An 18,839-nucleotide genomic window follows, 5' to 3' on the forward strand; every position below is an offset into this window, starting at 1 on the left:
AGAAGGCGTTGTTCGTCCGATTCTTGAGTGTTGTTCATCTGTCTGGGATCCTCATCAGGTAGGACTGACAGAGGAGATACAAAAGATCCAAACCATATTACTTCCCCCCACATACATCTCGTGTATTGACCAGGAGGAGAAAAGTCGAGAAATTAGAGCCAATACAGAGGCTTACCGACAATCATTCTGCCCACGAACTATTCGCGAATGGAACAGGATTAGAGGGATCAGATAGTGGTACCGAAAGTATCCTCCGCGACACAACATCAGGTGGGTTGCCGAGTATGATGTTGATGCAGATGATGGGCGCCAAAGACTGTTTGCTGCTGTTGTGTTGAGGATTGAGAAAAGAAAAGACGCATGATATTTGCGATTCCAGTGGTGTGGAGCTGGCCTAAAAGTCGCCTTAATGATTCATACTTCTGTTTAGTTAACGTTCAGGGAAGACATTCCGAAACTAACAAACACATTGTGTATCCAAGCCTTTTTTCAGCCATCAGGTCAGTTGCACATGGAGAAGAACTGATTGCTCCTCTTCTTCCAGCTCTTTCAGAGAAAATGGCAGAAGACTATGACGAAAATGAAGGTGATGCATTTATCGAAGAGTATAGTGATGTCTACCAGCCTGAATTCTTCTTTACTCCACAATTGTTCTCTCAGAGTAAACTTAATGTTCTAGTAGGAGATTTATATTTGCCTCAAGAATCTGCTGAACTACGTGGCTCCCGGTTAAAAACTAAGAATATTCCGGAACCAGTAACACATTACTCATCGTACAGACATAGAGAGAAAGACTTTGTGGCTTTATTCTAACACAGCGATTCCTTAGTTTACTGCTGTAACGTGAAAGATTTAATGCACTTCTATGGCACTGAACAAGATCATGCCTATTGTGGACCTTTTCTATGCTCACCAACGAGAAGCCTGAAGGCGTGGTACTGCATTATGGGAAAGTGTATGGGCCCATTCCTGTGGCCCATTCAATTCAACTGAAGGAGGCGTATAAGAACATGAAAATACTGTTTTCAAGTTTCCCATTATGACGAACACAAGTGGCTAATCTGTGATGAACTTCTATGGCACTGAACAAGATCATGCCTATTGGGGACCTTTTCTATGCTCACCAACGAGAAGCCTGAAGGCGTGGTACTGCATTATGGGAAAGTGTATGGGCCCATTCCTGTGGCCCATTCAGTTCAACTGAAAGAGGCGTTTTCAAGTTTCCCATTATGAGGAACACAAATGGCTAATCTGTGATGACATCAAAATTATCTGAATAGTATTAGGGTTTATAAAAATACTTTGCTACGTACACGAATGGGAGATACGGGCAAGGAAAATATATTGGAGTGAGAGAGTTTGTCCATAACGGAGAAATTTTGTGCCTGAAACTAGTAACATTTTGCACGGACCGCTTGTAGAAGCACACAAAGAAATAAAATCTTGATTCTACCACTGCACACATAATTGGGCTTGATGTAACAATTTTAGAGGCTCTGCTTTAAGCAACTTTCCAGAGATATTTCTTTCATTACACGAGACAATTTTTGTTGATCCTCAGATAAAGGATGAAAATTTTGACAAGACAATGAAAAAGGAAGAAAAAAACGAATGGCCCGCCTTCCGATCAGTTACTGAAAATGTTCTGGGAATAACAAACATCCTATTTCTAGACATTTGCTGAAAACATGTAGCAAAATTTCGAGAAGATGGGATGTTATATGAGTTTGAAATTCCACTTTCGTTCACTCACTTACCGACTACTTTCCAGAAAAGCTGGAACTTTGTAGTGATGCGCAGGATAAACCCTTCCACCAAGACATTAAGGAGATGGCGAGTGGGTACCAGGGGAACCGGAAAGGAACTACTGTGGCCGAATATTGTTCGATGTTAAAGAGGGAGAGTCATCATATACAAGGATCTGCGAGGAAGTCAAAGAAAAGAACGTTAAAAAATTGATAAAACGCTATTCACTTCATGTTTTTAGTCAAGGCAGTCACGAAAGAAATTAGGGGATTCTGTACAGTATTTCTTCAATGTATTTTTTTTAAATGGGTTTTGATTAAAAGCTCACCTTGTGTGAAATGGTGTTTGAAAGTATTTGTGGGTCCAAAAGTAAAAATCGTCAAAATATTTCATCTTCTTTTGTGTAAATAACTGACGTGATAGACAAAAACGGAAGTTATTTCTAGAATATCCATAAAAAATTGATTTAAGGACACCTACACCCAGCTAATCACCTTAAAAAAATGTTTAAAGTGCTGACTACTGCTATTATTATGCAGAGCCTCTGAACGAGTACCTCGAAAACGGCGAAGTTGGTCGAATGTTCACGTGATACAGTCGTGAGCATCTATGGAGAGATATAGGAGGACAGTGAAACTACCACTAGGTGCTATGTGGTTGGACGTCCACGACTCTTCACAGAACGTGGGGTTCTAAAGCTTGTCTACTCTGTAAAGCAGGATAGATGGTGATCCTTGGCATCTCTATCGAGAGAGCACAATGCTCGTTCATGCACAAGTGCTACGGAGGACACCGTCCATTGTACGTTGATGAACATGGAGCTCTGCAGCAGACAACCCCCACGTGGTGACATGTTGGCCGAACGCCACCGTCAGTTACAACTGCAAACGGGCAAGGGACCATCGGGATTCGACCGTCGGTCAATGGAAACGTACCAGCTCTTCGGGTGAATCACAGTTTTGCCGCACTAGGTCGCTGGCAGTCTCGACAAACGCCGTCATCGTGATGAACGGCGGCTCTAAACGTACAGCGACCAACGGGCAAAGGGTGGTGGGAGCAATATTGTGCAGTTAGAGACTTTGAACTACGCTTGCATGGGAAGACTGCTGGGAATCACCTGCACCCCTTCATGTTTGATGCATTCAGCAGTGGAATTCGTCGTATCTCAGAGCCAGAGCAGTGCCACAGTGGTATAAGGAGCACTATTAAACTGACGCTGATGTCTCGGCCACCAAAATCGCCTGATGTAAACCTTACGGGAAAAGTGTGGGACGCTATTGGGCGTCATCGCAGCGTGCGCAAGTCAGTGTCCCGTTATGTACGCAAATTACGTGACCTGTGCGTAGAGTCTAAAGCCGCCTACCTACACAAACCTAGCAACAATCTGTCGGATCATGACAACATCCAGCCGCAATGGAAAACGACTTTCGTTTAGTGATTGCCGCACCAGTTCGCTATTTCGTGACAGTACAAAACGAGGTGCCTTCTCTGAACTTTTTCAGTGTTCTCCGTAGATCCAATATGATGCGGCTCCTACACCGCACAGGACTACTCCGGAAGAGCACGGACAAGCGTAGTGTACGCAGTCTCTTTGGAGGCACCGTCACACGTTTTAAGTGTTTTGTCAATAAATTGTGGTCTTCGGTGTAATTTACCCACATCATTTATGTAATCGAACCAACTTCAGTTGTTCGTAATAGAAATCCCTAAGTATGTAGTTGAGTTTATATCCTTTATATATGTGTTATTTGTAGTGTAACTGAAACTTAGCCGATTTCTTTTAGTACTTATGTGGTCGACATCACATTTTTAATTATTTAGAGTCAATTGCCAATTTTCACACCATACAGATATCTCGTTTATATTGTACTGGAATTTGTTTTGCACATGACTTTATAAGACGATAAATGACAGCTCCATCTTCCAACAATCTAAGAGTGCTACTCAGAATGTCTCCTAAATCGGTCATGTATACGAGGAACAACAGAGGGCCTATAACACTTCCAGGGGAACGCCAGGTACTATTTCTCTTTCACTCGATGACTTTCCGTCTATTACTACGAACTGCCTTCACATATGAGAAGTGTGTAAAAGTGAATCTGTTGCTTGAAAGTCCTGATGAAGCTTTCAGCTTTCCCAATAGATTGAAGGTGGAACCCTGTGCTAGTCATAGTCTTAATGCTATTGGCGTCAGAAGACGGCTCCAATTCTACCGATGTGATCTACGGTCCAGGGTCCAATACCACTACTTCAGGTTACCCTATGATCCAAAAGACTGACGTCAGAACCTCGTGTATGCAGGGGGAACATGGAAGATAGTGCAGTCTTTGCCGTAATGCGGAAATGGACTGATTTATTCTAACGTCTAGAAGGACATGACCATTGGCTTTCGGGCAAAGTGCGGAGGCATTTCCAAAACGGGAGGTTTGTTAACTGTTCGTCTGTGAGAGGCAAAATGGCGCTACCCAAAGCAAGTGTTGAAGCACCTGTGTTTCGCCACAGCCCATAGACAACACGGGTTAACGACAGCTGCAGACACGTGTACAGGCGAACAGACATGTAGCTGTTCAGGATCTGACAATCCAGATGAACTGAGGGGCTACCAATAGTGTCTCCTCAACGCACGTTGGGGTAATCTTGCTGCTTAAGGATCTCCACAGCAGGAGACTGGTTCATGTACGCATCCTGACTGCTCTTCATCATGCCAAAGCACACATGGACTCCCACTGGGCGGCGAGAGGTGGCATTTTCAGATGAATCACGTTTTATGTTCCATCAGAATGATGGCCATTGGCATGTATGGCGTGAAATGTTTGGAGGCAAAACGTTTAACCCAGTGAAGAGAGTATTATGGTCTGAGAAAGGATTTAGTGTAAATCCTTGGGTGATCTCATCATTCAGCAAGGCACAGTGGCTTAACACAGTTACGCTTCTATCCTTGGTGACCATATCCAACCCTCATGTGCAGTTTGTTTTTCTTTGTAGTATGCCGTCTACCAGCAGGACAATACAACGTGTGACACATTTAGCAGTGTATGTTTGTGGATCGAAGAGCTCAAGAATGAGTTTACTGTAACACTCTGGCAACCAAACTCGCCGATTAAAATCCAATCGAGTATCTGTGGCCTACCATGATTGGGCTGTTCGCTCTTTAGATGGTTCATATGGTTCAGAGCACTATGGGACTCAACAATTGAGGTCATCAGTCATCTAGAACTTAGAACTACTTAAACCTAACTAACCTAAGGACATCACACACATCCATGCCCAAAGGCAGGATTCGAACCTGCGACCGTAGCGGTTGTGCAGCTCCAGACTGAAGAGCCTAGTACCGCTCGGCCACGATGGCCGACGCCCGCTTTGGATCTTCATCTGAGAAACCAAGCGCGCTGGTCATGGTACTGCAGTTTGTGTGGCTCCACATCCCTATCCGTGTATTTCAGAACCTCGTTGACTCTCTTCCTGCATGTCTCACAAGGCTGAAACGGGTACTCACATTAGTTGGACTGGACAGTGTAATTGTTGTATCTCATACAGCTCAAGATCGCAGCAGTAAACGTTTCATGTATGTCTGAAGGACATTACAGAGGACATCGAACTAACATCGGTATGTATGTATGTATGTATGTATGTATTGAACTGGGGACCTACTAACGTGGGTACTGCATTGTAGGATAACACAGACTGAACGTGGCTGTACTTGCCAAGGGGACAGCAGTTAGCATTTCGGTTGCGGCACTCCTGGTAACTGGGTGCCGTGAAACACCGTAGGCAGGATTTAACTTCGATGACCTGGTACCTTGAACAGTGGGTTTGGTTGCGGTGCTGTCCTGGCCGAGACTTCGTGTGCTGGAGCTCACAAACGAAGGCCACAACATGTTTATCATTAGTTTGAACGGCACAAATATGAGCAGTATCAAAGTCTACTGCTGCGCTATCATACGATACATGACGCTCTACTAATTTGAAAATCTGTTTTAAGATAGTGTCAGTATGCTTATGAACCTGATCAAGTATGCGAGGATTTGACCTTTTGGGGTAATGGTATCAGTTATCATTGCATCACTAATGTTCACATTCACACTTGAATTTGCACTGACGTCAGTTACCCTATGCTTATGTGTCTACTTGTGTTACTGATGACAGCAAACCAATTTGTATCGCATACCTGCCACATTAAATTGTTTATCTTAGTACTGCATGATTGCAGCAATTAGTTCCACGTAGCAAGACTTTCATGGTGACGTTGGAAAAAGAATTGCAGGCTAATAATCGGTATACTGGCCCTCGAACTGCTCCAAGAAAATATGGTTGCCTGTCTCGACCTTCATTGTGATGCGCCATGAAGTGGGAGACGAACTCTGGGTGCTACACTAAACGTTCCCCTTGTTGAGAATCAAATGTCGGAATGGCGGTACGGAAACAGGCGGTGGTGCGCCATTTTGTTTACTTTCGCGGCGATCAGTCTGATCATGACTTCTCTGAGCTGCAGCATCTGCTACTCCTGAATTTCAGCTATCTGATTTACTGACAGTTTTGCGGAGGTGGCCATGGTCAATGCGCACAGAAATTATACTTGCATAATACACTACTGGCCATTAAAATTGCTACACCACGAAGATGACGTGCTACAGATGATAAATTTAACCGACGAGAAGACGATGCTGTGATATACAAATGATTAGCTTTTCAGAGCATTCACACAAGGTTGTCGCCAGTGGCAACACCTACAACGTGCTGCCATAAGGAAAGTTTCCAACCGATTTCTCATACAGAAACAGCAGTTGACCGGCGTTTCCTGGTGAAACGTTGTTGTGATGCCTCGTGTAAGGAGGAGAAATGCGTACCATCATTTTTCCGATTTTGAAAAAGGTCGGATTGCAGCCTATCGCGATTGCGGTTTACCGTATCGTGACATTGCTGCTCGCGTTGGCTGAGATCCAATGACTGTTAGCAGAATATGGAATCGGTAGGTTCAGGAGGGTAATACGGAACGACGTGCTGGATCCTAACGGCCTCGTATCACTAGCAGTCGAAATGACAGGCATCTTATCCGCATGGCTGTAACGGATCGTGCAGCCACGTCTCGATCCCTGAGTCAACAGATGGGTCGTTTGCAAGACAACAACCATCTGCACGAACAGTTCGACGACGTTTGCAGCATCATGGACTATCAGGTCGGAGACAATGGCTGCGGTTACCATTGACGCTTCATCACAGATAGGAGCGCCTGCGATTGTGTACTCAGCGACGAACCTGTGTGGACGAATGGCGAAACGTCATTTTGTCGAATGAATTCAGGCTCTCTTTACAGCATCATGATGGTCGCATCCGTGTTTGGCGACATCGCAGTGGACGCACATTGGAAGCGTCTATTCGTCATCGCCTTACTGGCGTATCACCCCTTGTGATGGTATGGGTGCCATTGGTTACACGTCTCGATCACCTCTTGTTCGCATTGACGGCACTTTGAACAGTGGGCGCTACATTTCAGATGTGTTACGAACCGTGGCTCTACCCTTCACTCGATCCCTGGAAACCCTACATTTCAGCAGGATAATGCACGATCATGTTGTAAGTCCTGTACGGGCCTTTCTGGATACAGAAAATGTTCGACTGCTGCCCTGGCCAGTACAATCTCCAGGTCTATCACCAACTGAAAACGTCTGGTCAATGGTGGCCGAGCAACTGGCTCGTCACCATACGTCAGTCACTACTCAACATGAACTGTGGTATCGTGTTGGAGCTGCTTAGGCAGCTGTACCTGTACACGCCATCCAAGCTCTGTTTCAATCAATGCCCAAGCGTATCAAGGCCGTTAGTTATTACGGCCAGAAGTGGTTGTTCTTAATTTCTAGCTTCAGTAAAATTTCGCCACTCTTGGAGGTTTTGCGTTCTTTCAAATTTGATATGGTTTTTTCGTCGCTTCTGCAACAGTGTTACGAACTGTAGTGTGTAACGTGGCGGATCAGTAGCATTAGGTATTAACTTATTTGGTGTATGTTACTCGACAGTCGTCGATAGTGTTTCTTTTAGTTCAAAGCATCATATAAATAAATAAATTAAAAACTAAAAACTTTACGTAACCACACTTCGTATCTCGTAAAAAGTAAACGTTTTGTTTTCTGGCTCTTTCGCGTAGCCACGCCTCCCTCAACCAGTGTCATGTAAATTCATTTCCCTTTTCCTTTTCGGACTGCTATTATCACGTACATTTGGGAACAAAGGATAATTTTCTGTGACGTACAAACCGCCTGGTAGCTTTTATCTGAAGACTTTCACTTTACGTAACAAGGGGAGCTTACTAGCCTATAAAAGGCGGTGGTTCTGTCTCCTGGCTACTATTCGCCATGCAGAAGACACTCCTTGTCGTCATTGTGGTCGCCGCCTGTGTCGGTAAGCCAGTTCTCCGAACAGAGCCACGTAACTTCGTTTACAATTGACTCTTACACGCATTTTTAAGTTGAAACAGATATACCAATAACGATGTTTGACCTCTAAGTTTCGAAGAGGCGAACAGCTGGAAACTTATTACTTGATGCTAATCTTTGAGACACTCCGTTCATCCATTCGTTCTCTATATGTATCACCTTTCACTGAACTGCACTCCATGCGTTCATCAGTACATAAGCCTTTATTCATTTGTTCTTGTATACTGACTGACAGGTCGGACTCAACTGCATCATACTGCTTGACAGAAAATATTACAGGTGGAACCATAGGCCTAACTTTTTCTGATGATATCCGATGTGTAAAGAAAGGAAAAGGCAAGGGCCGCGTACAGCAAATTCAGACTATGTGCACCCATTTACCTAGAAATAAACTCTGGGAAAGGAGATTAATAATACCAGTCAGTTAATGCAAGCTCCAAAAACAGCAGCCGTTTGGAATAAAATGGAGCATGAAGTTGCTATGTTCACATTTTCTGAGCTGTGGTAGCATTCCCGTTTAGATATTTGATTAAGGGGAGTTCGTTTGACCAATATCTAAGTGACGGTTCCTTGAAGTGTTGTCACTAAATCTCAATAATGCAATGAACGCTGTGCTTACATATCGTTTCGATGACAAGACGATGGAAAAGAATTTTCTTCTAAAACATATTGGCTATACTACGGATTATTTATTGCGGTGATTTAAAGTAGCAGTTACGACATAGGTATCATACAAATTCCCACAAGTTAAACGGTAAATGAACTACCTTTATATTTCGTAAATACCATTAATGAACATATGAATTTTTGTCGTTTTGTGCTCACATGGGTGTGTTTATATTCCAGTTTCGTTAAATGAAGATTTAGTTACATTTTAATGCGACACAAAGAGACGACGAGCGATTATGGTAGCTGTATGGTATTGTTCGTAGCGTTCGCCACATAGGTCTACAGGCGTTCCTGCGGCAGTCAGTTCGGAAGCTAAAGCCATTTTGCACATATTCGGTCATCCGTGACGCAGTGTGGCTCATGTGCTACTTCTTTACCGGGGAGGACTTTTTACTGAGTACTAACAGCACTACCATACTGGCTCTAAATCTTTGGTGTCTCTTCCATTGCCCGCATCTCGTGGTCGTGCGGTAGCGTTCTCGCTTCCCACGCCCGGGTTCCCGGGTTCGATTCCCGGCGGGGTCAGGGATTTTCTCTGCCTCGTGATGGCTGGGTGTTGTGTGCTGTCCTTAGGTTAGTTAGGTTTAAGTAGTTCTAAGTTCTAGGGGACTGATGACCATAGATGTTAAGTCCCATAGTGCTCAGAGCCAGTCTCTTCCATTGTGTCGAGTAATTTTAGTTCTCACGTTTGCAGATAAAAAATTCTTATATTCCTTCCGCCTTGATTTAGAACAAAAAGGTTATTTTTTATGAAATTGACTGCTACTACTCTCAAAACGGACAATCTCTGCGCCAGAATTACTTCACGAATACACTCTAAGACAAAGAGGGATCTATCACGAAGGGATGGGACGGATATCGGTCGATGTAATGTGCGTGTACAGCCAAACAAATGATTGCAGCTTCAGGAAAAATTTGATAGCTTATTCAAGAGGAAAAGCTTCATAATTTGAGCAAGTCGTTTACGCTTTGGTCCACCTCTGGCGCTTACGTGAGCAGTTATTAGTCTTGACATTGTTTGACAGAATTGTTGGATGTCCTCCTGAGGGACATCTTGGCAAATGCAGTCCAAATTGCGCTTTAGATCTTCAAAATACCGACTTGCTTGGAGGGTTTTTCCAATAATGCTCCAAACTTCCTCAATTGGGGTGAGATAAGCCGAACTAGCTGGGTAAGGTAGGTTTTGGAAAGCAGGAAGGTAAGCAGCAGAAGGTCTCGCCGTGTGCGGGAGGGCGTCATCTTGTTGACATGAAAGCCCATGTTGACGTGCCATAAATGGCAAGAAAACGGGCATAGAATGTGCTGTACGGTTGCCGTGGATGACACTCAAAGTGGTTCTGCTATGAAATTAAATGGCACACCCATCAATGGGTGTCTGCAAGAACGTCTGCACTGGTCATCAAGGTCAGTTCGTAGTGGGAGTCATCACTGTAGACACTTCTAATCCAGTCAGTGAGATTACAGGTCGAATTTGCCCGACACCACTGAAAACGGGCTGTTGGTGAACAGAGGGCTATCTATGGCTGTTGGCACAAGGGACGCGGTGAGCTGAGCCCCCTTTCTGCGAGCCACCTATTACAGGTCCTTGTGGTCACTGAAACACCAGTTGCACGTCGGATCCATGATAGTGATGACACCGGGACTGTTTGCCTCTCTGACGATTTCTTGTGCCTCACGTCCTGTTGTCTCTCCAAGTGGAGTGCTTCCTTCTTGATGCTGTGTTAGACATGGTTCCCCATTCCTAACAACATCGTAATTTAGTGGCATCGCTGCTCTTCAAATGTCGAGCGATTCTGTGATTACTCGAACCAGCTTCTTTGAGCCCAACTACACCTGCTCTCCCAAATCCTGATACATCACCCACCTGTCTGTAAGGCATGTTTCCTATCCAACTGAGTACCGGAATGCAGTTCCCAAAGACTGCATGTCCTGGTGTCGATATGTTCCACATTTACTATCTGTGCATTTTCCAGCTGTGCGGTGAAGTCACAAATCACATATTCATCAATCGGCAGAGAATGTTTTGCACTTTCCTCCATAGCTTTAGGAATATCAGTTTGTGAGCTTCATTCTCAGCTGCCACAACCGCTGCTGTTTTATGCAGCCCGCCAACCTGAACTGGCCTTCAAAATCCACGAACGAGGTTTGATATTCTCTCGGTCGTTATGCAGAAAGTATCAGTCTGACAGAAAAAGTGAACAGACCGTTTTGTAGGAAACTTCATGTAGTTAAATGCTGTACCGGAATTCGTTTTCGCTGGAGCCCTCGATTTGCAATATATTGAAGAAAAACGTACAAACGTGACCTCCAAATGCCCCTTCACACCCCCACTCATCCCTCATTATTCAGATTTCTCTGGTCTTCATTAACTGGTCTTATTACGCTACCGGGTTAGTGGAGCAATAACAAATTATAAAATTAACGTCTGTGTAGATTTTAGCTAAGAGGTTAATGAATTTTAGGAGCATAAAATGAACAATTATATCGTTGTATTCGTCAGGCCTTCTGAATATTAAGCTACTGCCGTTGTAAGGGTTATGTCTCGATCGAACTGTCGAAGTAATTAGTTTTAGCGTAAATTTTACAAAAGTCGATTTCCTTTAGTTACACACAAAGGCATGATTAAATTAATAATGTTGACGAAATAGCTGCGATGCTAGCGATGCTAGTAGCGTAATAGCCCAATCAATAGGGACCAAAAGAGGTCGAATATTGCTAATAGTTCGAGTAGTCGGAAATTTGTTTACAGTGGCAGGAGGGAGAGCCACGAACAATATACTAGAAATCCTGAACGGTGACATGAGTGTGAGGATGGAGGGGCATTTGAATACCACTCTTGTATTTTTTTTTTTAATATCGGAAACCATGCCCTAATGAGGAAACGTATCCCAGTACAAAATTTAACCATATCAAGTTTCCTTCAAAAAAGTCCTCTTCAATGTTTCTATAGGAATAGTAGGTTGTGCGTAGCGAGCGAGAGGATATGAAAATATTGTGCGTGGATTCTGAAGATCAGATATAGTATTGCGGATTCCATAAAATGACAGCTTTATGTTTAATGGGAGCTTAATAAACACACACAAACACACACACACACACTTATGTAATACAGGGTGAGTGACCTAACGTTACCGCTGGATATATTTCGTAAACCACATCACATACTGACGAACCGATTCCACAGACCGAACGTGAGGAGAGGGGCTAGTGTAATTGTTTAATACAAACCATACAAAAATGCACGGAAATATGTTTTTTAACACAAACCTACGTTTTTTTTTTAAATGGAACCACGTTCGTTAGTTTTGTTAGCACATCTGAACATATAAACAAATACGTAATCAGTGCCGTTTGTTGCATTGTAAAATGTTAATTACATCCGGAGATATTGTAACCTAAAGTTGACGCTTGAAACCTCCGACGTTCAGTTGCGTGATGTAACAAACACGGGCCACGGTCGGCGAGCAGCAACTGCAGGGACATGTTTACGATGACGACTGTGTTTACGAGTGTGGCTGTAGTGCACTGTTGTGGTTTGGTCTAGCTGTCGCAGTGTCCGCATGTAGCGCTTACTGCTATTGTTATTCTGCATTCGTCTCCGCACGCAGACCTACTGTAGTAGATCTACATCTACATTTATACTCCGCAAGCCACCCAACGGTGTGTGGAATTCAGGTGTTTGATTAAACGAAATCGGTGAAGTATGGTCTGATTTGCTGTCATTATTACTTTCAATAACGTCAATACGACTGGCCAATTCATCATATTTTTCAGTCAGTATTTTTACCTGTTCATCGTTTTTAGTGTCACAAGCGTTAATTTGTTTTTGTATCTTACGTGTGGTTTCGTTCAATTTTTTAACGTCTGCTTTGATGGCATCGGTATCCTGTATTAATTCTAATTGTTCAAGTCTGTCGGTCACTGTCTGAAAGTCTACTGTATGTGTATCTGTTTTTGTTTTAACATCGTAAATTTCATCACGCAATTCGGTGTTCAACTGTTTGATAGTATTAATTTCGTCTGATACTGTAGCAATATTGTTGTCTACGTATGTTTCTGCTTTCGTAAACAATTTACGTCTATCTTCCTGTCTCTGTGCGGTAATTGTTTCCATGACTTGTCGTTTTACTTTATTTTGTTCCTGTATGAATTGACGGTAACGTGTTTCACTGTTTTATAGGTGGTGATTAAAACGTTCGTCAATTTGACTGTTCTGTTGGTCGAATTTCGCATCTACTTTTGCATCCAGTGTGCGCGAAAGTTCTGCTGACATTAATTTAAACTCCTCGCGTAACTGTGCTGTTTTCAGAGCATTGTTTAGCGACTGCACTAATTTCGTGTCTAAGTGATTCTGTCGTTCTTGTGCAACAGATCTAATTTCTTCACTACTTTTACTAGCACAAGCCTTAATTTCTTCACGTAATTGGTCGTTACAGTCATGACATTGCGCGGCAACGGCTGCAATCTGTTCACTAAGCTGTCTGGAATTGTTGTCTAATTTTTCATCAAGGTTGTCATGTTTTCCACTAAGTTGTTTGAAATTTCCATTAAGGTTGTCTTGTTTTTAATTAATTTCATTAATTTGATGTTTCAGATTTTCATTATTTTCATTACGTTGTTGTTTGAGATTTTCACTAAGTTGTTTGTGATTGTTCTCTTGTCTTTCATTCTGTTGTTTGGAATTTTCATTCTGTTGTAGCAATATTGCCATAATTTGATCCAAGCCAAGATTACCTACTCTATTCTCTGTGCTGTTTGATGGCGTACCTGCAATTATCACGTTTTGAGTAACCATTTGGTCATTCTGTGATTCTCGAAAAGGTTTTCCACTCGGATGTGCACTGTTAGTCACTACCTCGGAATCAAATAAATCTGTCGTATTTTGAGTACACTGTTCATTTTCGTTACAAAAATTCATTTGTTCACTATGCGAATTTTGCAAACCGGGTGTGTTAAACTGGGCAGCGTTCATTGCAACAGAACGTCCCGCGTCATCAATTGTCGTTAAACCAACAGAGGACACAACTGAATTTATTTGTTCATCATTAGGATCAAAGTCAATATTAGTGGTCGGTACGCACTGATTGTCAGTAAATGGAGGACTGTCACTAATAGACTGAGTGTCGCAAGTATTATCGGTCAAACTATTCGAGTCAGCTATTTCGCTCATTGCACATCGCGATGTACTGTTAACAGTTTTTCGCGGCATTTTTACACAAATCGAAATTAAGCACAAAAATGAAACAAAGACAATGCAAAAATGCAACAAACACAATCACAAGAAAGAGCAACAACTTGCCGATGATCTGTGAAAGGAAGAGTGACAAATTAGTAAATGCGCTGCGCCAGATGCAAACTACATTTAAGAAAATAAGAGCAGATATATGACTACTTATCAGAAGATTCACAAAGAAATACGATCCTGGCCGGATGTCGCCAAGTGTAACCTCCCCACAGAAAATGTTAAATGAAAATGAGCCAAGTGTAGCCTGCCCTAAGAATTGTTTATATTTAAAATATGAACCATGCGTAAACTCCCCACAAAATAATATCTAAATGAATTTTTTAATATTGTAACCTCTGAACAAAATTGGCTCCCATTTATAGTCTGTGTGCAGAAATGCATTCACATTTAATGTTCCCACAAAATTCTTTTCTCATTTAATGTCAAGTTCGAAACAGAAAAATTCCTAAACACCAAAATAATAAAAAGTTTAGTAACCTGATAAATTTTATGAGGACAGCAGCGCTGCCCTTCGGCCCTGTATTCTGAATAAAAAAGCAAAAATTCTTACCTCAATAAAAACTGCAAATATATCTGCTCTTAATTAGATATTTTTCGACACAGCTTCGTGCAATGCTGGCGTGTATTTTTTTTTTTTTTTATTCTTGGAAGGAATGATCATGTATTGGAAATATTCTTTAAATCGAAATGAATGCTTTTCTTTAAAAGAGTTACTTTATATTATAAAAATTATTATTGGGGCATTTTTTTTGGAATAAATTAAATTACAATTAACGTACATTATTAAATATGCGCAAGGCTGCTTCGTTACGTTCTACAATAATACTCATCCTCCAGAGTCCCGACCAGAGTCACGAGCAGAGCACACAGCCGACACGTGTTGACTCCCGCCGACTCACGCGGACTACACCAGACTACTACTGTCCGCTAGCGCAGACAAGCGCAGACTAGCGAAGCAACAACTAACGACAAACTACTCTCTGGTCATGCCTCGTCCATCGCCGGCAAAACATACGTCTTACAAGGTCAAGGAGGTGGTGGCTTCTGTGACAGGGAGACAAATAACGAGATTCATACGTAGTGATTGATACATCTCTATACTTAACGTGATTCTCAGCAAGTCCGGCGCAATAACCAACGTACGTTGGAGGATCTGCGGCGACTCTGGTCAGGAGGATCTGCAGCGAATTGACGCATGGTGCAGGGAATGGCAATTGAATCTCAATGTAGACAAGTGTAATGTGCTGCGAATACACAGAAAGATAGATCCTTTATCATTTAGCTACAAAATAGCAGGTCAGCAACTGGAAGCAGTTAATACCATAAATTACCTGGGAGTACGCGTTAGGAGTGATTTAAAATGGATTGATCATATAATGTTGATCGTCGGTAAAGCAGATGCGAGACTGAGATTCATTGGAAGAATCATAAGCAAATGCAATCCGAAAACAAAGGAAGTAGGTTACAGTACGCTTGTTCGCCCACTGCTTGAATACTGCTCAGCAGTGTGGGATCCGTACCAGATAGGACTGATAGAAGATATAGAGAAGATCCAACGGAGAGCAGCGCGCTTCGTTACAGGATCATTTAGTAATCGCGATAGCGTTACGGAGATGATAGATAGACTCCAGTGGAAGACTCTACAGGAGAGAACATACCTTCACCGAAGAGTCAAGCAGTATATTGCTCCCTCCTACGTATATCTCGCGAAGAGACCATGAGGATAAAATCAGAGAGATTAGAGCCCACACAGAGGCATACCGACAATCCTTCTTTCCACGAACAATACGAGACTGGAATACAATGGAGAACCGATAGAGGTACTCAAGGTACCCTCCGCCACATACCGTCAGGTGGCTTGCGGGGTATGGATGTAGATGTAGATGTAAGTCTGTGTCATAGGCCGAGTCTGATGTCCGTAGTAGTAACGAAGGCTGAATGACAACGCTTAGACTAGACAGATAGGGCGGAACTACAGCAAGACTATACTAGACTACTGTAGAGAGCGATGGGTTGTCTATTAAGTCGTTTTCGTACCGGTACTGGGCGCATGGGCTAAGGAGGGCGTGTCTCTGAGCCGGCCATAAATTGGTGGTATAGTCACATGGGCTACCGCCAAGTTCTAGATGTGGACTCAGGTGGCGTAGTATCGGCAGCGCCCGACGTCACACGAGGTAAAACGTGTGCTTGCACCCTGAGGAGTTAGTGATGTAGACAAAGGTTATGTTTGTCACGTAACTTGTTTGGACGAAGCCATTAACAAGGATGTGAAGCACTGGACGTGCTCATATTGATGGACATGTTAGATGTAACACACACATTCGTTCATGGTCAGTTCTGTTTATCTTTCGTTACCACTACTGGTGCCTTTTTGGATTACATCATAGTAGGGCAGTTTCGTTCAAACAACTCATGTACGTCTTCTTGGATGTGGCGACAGCATTTCTGTCCAGCTGAGCTGCCGCTGCGAAATTTCACTCTTCATTTTTACCGTTTTCTGATGCATGGTATTTGGAAACCGTCAAGATGGAACAAAATCAGTAGTTTGTGCAACCTGAAAGTGAGCAATTTCTGATCGGTTACTAAAAATACCAGGGTCGTCGTCGCATGTAGTTGTAGTTTTTGAAACACTGACGAAAGATCGATACTCGTATATATGATATTCATTGACGCACTGTCAGCGTGTTTTCAGAAAATTCGTTCTTGCGAAACGCAAACAGCTCTTAATTCGCAATAAATAATGAGTGCTATCGACGGGGGATCTCAAGCTCATTCTATTTTTCTAGGCTTCCAGAAGGCTTTTGACACCGTTCCTTCAAAGAGACTTCTAATCAATTGCTGTCTATAAAGTGCACTTCAGTTACCCGACTAGACTCATGGGTTCCTGTAAAATAGGTCTCAGTTCATAATAGTGTACAGAAAATCATCGAGTAAAATGGAAATATTCAATTCCAATCTTCCTTTTTTCCTTCAGTAACGATTGAGGCAACCACCATACGAAGACAAACACATCCAGTTTTTATAAAACAGTACTATTATCTGGCATTCCCAAAAGAAGAGTTATGGTCTCTCTGCTCTCCCTAACCTATGTAAAAATTTCAGGAGGCCATCTTTGTAGCCCTGTTGGACTGTTTGCAGATGATGCCTTCGTTTGCTCTGTAGTGAAGTCGTCAGAAGATCAAAACCAGTTCCAAAATAGACACGGTATCTGTATTGTGCGAGAAGCGACAATTTTCTCGGAATAGATAAACCATAAAGTCATCCAAATGATTAAGAAAAGAAAGGCATTAGATTTCGTTTACACAAGAAATTACACAAATTTAAAATCTCTCAATTGAACTGAATATCTGTGAATTACTCTTAAGGACAACTTAGATTGGAAAGACCAGATACACAATATCATGGGGAAGGCAACCCACAGACTGCGATTAACTAAGACTTAGAAGATATAACATTTCTACAAAAGAGAGTGCTTACAGTGCGGTTGTACGTCCTTTGCAAGTCATTAAACGAAAGTCTATTTTTATTGCGACGAGATCTTTTCGTAATTTCAGTCAACAATATTTTCCCTTAATGTGAAAGTATTTTACTGTCACGTACCTACGTAGGGAGAAATGACCAGTTTAATAAAGCAAGAGAAATCAGAGTAGCTACAGAAGTATGTAAATGTTTATTTTTCTAACGCGCTGTTAGAGAGTGGAACGGTAGAGAAATAGTCTGAAGGTGGTTCGAAAATCCCTCTATGTACCACCTTAATTTGAACTGCAGAGCAGCCACGTAGATGTAAATGGCGTCTCTCTTACTTAAAGGTGGTGGTAGTCGGCACAGAAACGATATTTACAGGATGTCAGAATGAGTTAGATGTCCCCGACGTAGAAGAGAACCACTAGTGAGCCTAGGATTGAACCCCTTGGCACTCTGAATAGAACATGCTCCCAGGACGGATTTCCTTCCCACAGACAGCACGTAGGGCTCTGTTTCTCACGAAACTTTCACGTAACTACAGCACAGTATCCAAATAATATAGCTGCCGCGTGTTTTCGGGGCATTATGCCACTTTCTTGTGCATCAAATGCTTTGCCGAACTCAAGCAGTGTCGTTATTGTAGCCGCATGTTTGCCAGTGGCATATTTTAGGTTCCCATGGTGCCGTGATGCTTACGAAATCCGGACTGATCTTTGTAGCAGAAGTTGTTCAAGTTTACCAGCTATGATGTGATATACAGCTAATGATTTTTTCTACCTTTCACCCAAGTTACAGAAATCCTTTAACAGGACGCGGGGCTCGTATTGTTATACTGAATAGAATGTTTGTCGTATGGAGACATAAGCCAGATGCTCACGAATTTTGCAGCTTTCTTGGAGACACTGTTTATTTGAGACCTTTATATTTCTACAGGATGATTCACGAAGATATGCAAATATTTTAATATGTTATTTTATAAGTAAAACAAAAGAAAAGATCTTCGGGTAAATCTACGTCCGCAAATGTTTAGTTACAGAGTTACGGCTAATAAAAAATTTTGTCTGAAATTTAGAAACTTCGCTAATTTGAAGCCATCGCAGATCTATAACAGTTTAAAGTAAAGCGCGATTTCCATTTATTTTGTTGTTATTGATCCGGTGGTTGTAATAAAACATGTACCAGGCGTGTATCTGCAATAGTTTTTCAGAACGTGCAAAGAAGCAAAGACGTATTTTGATAAAATTTTAATTTATTAACTACTTGGCCCATTTTTTTTTTTAAAT

The 18,839-nt window shown here is 42.3% G+C and overlaps 1 long non-coding RNA gene across 1 annotated transcript in view; it reads left to right on the forward strand.

Moving 5' to 3' along the window:
• Positions 1-8,097: 8,097 nt before the first annotated feature.
• LOC126100477 (uncharacterized) overlaps positions 8,098-18,839 on the forward strand; it is a 30,481-nt gene continuing 19,739 nt past the window's right edge. The window contains exon 1 of the long non-coding RNA XR_007522179.1: positions 8,098-8,142. This is a non-coding gene — a long non-coding RNA (uncharacterized LOC126100477). The remainder of the gene's footprint in view (positions 8,143-18,839) is intronic.

This window comes from Schistocerca cancellata, chromosome 9 (assembly GCF_023864275.1).
Source record: "Schistocerca cancellata isolate TAMUIC-IGC-003103 chromosome 9, iqSchCanc2.1, whole genome shotgun sequence".
NCBI lineage: Eukaryota > Metazoa > Arthropoda > Insecta > Orthoptera > Acrididae > Schistocerca > Schistocerca cancellata.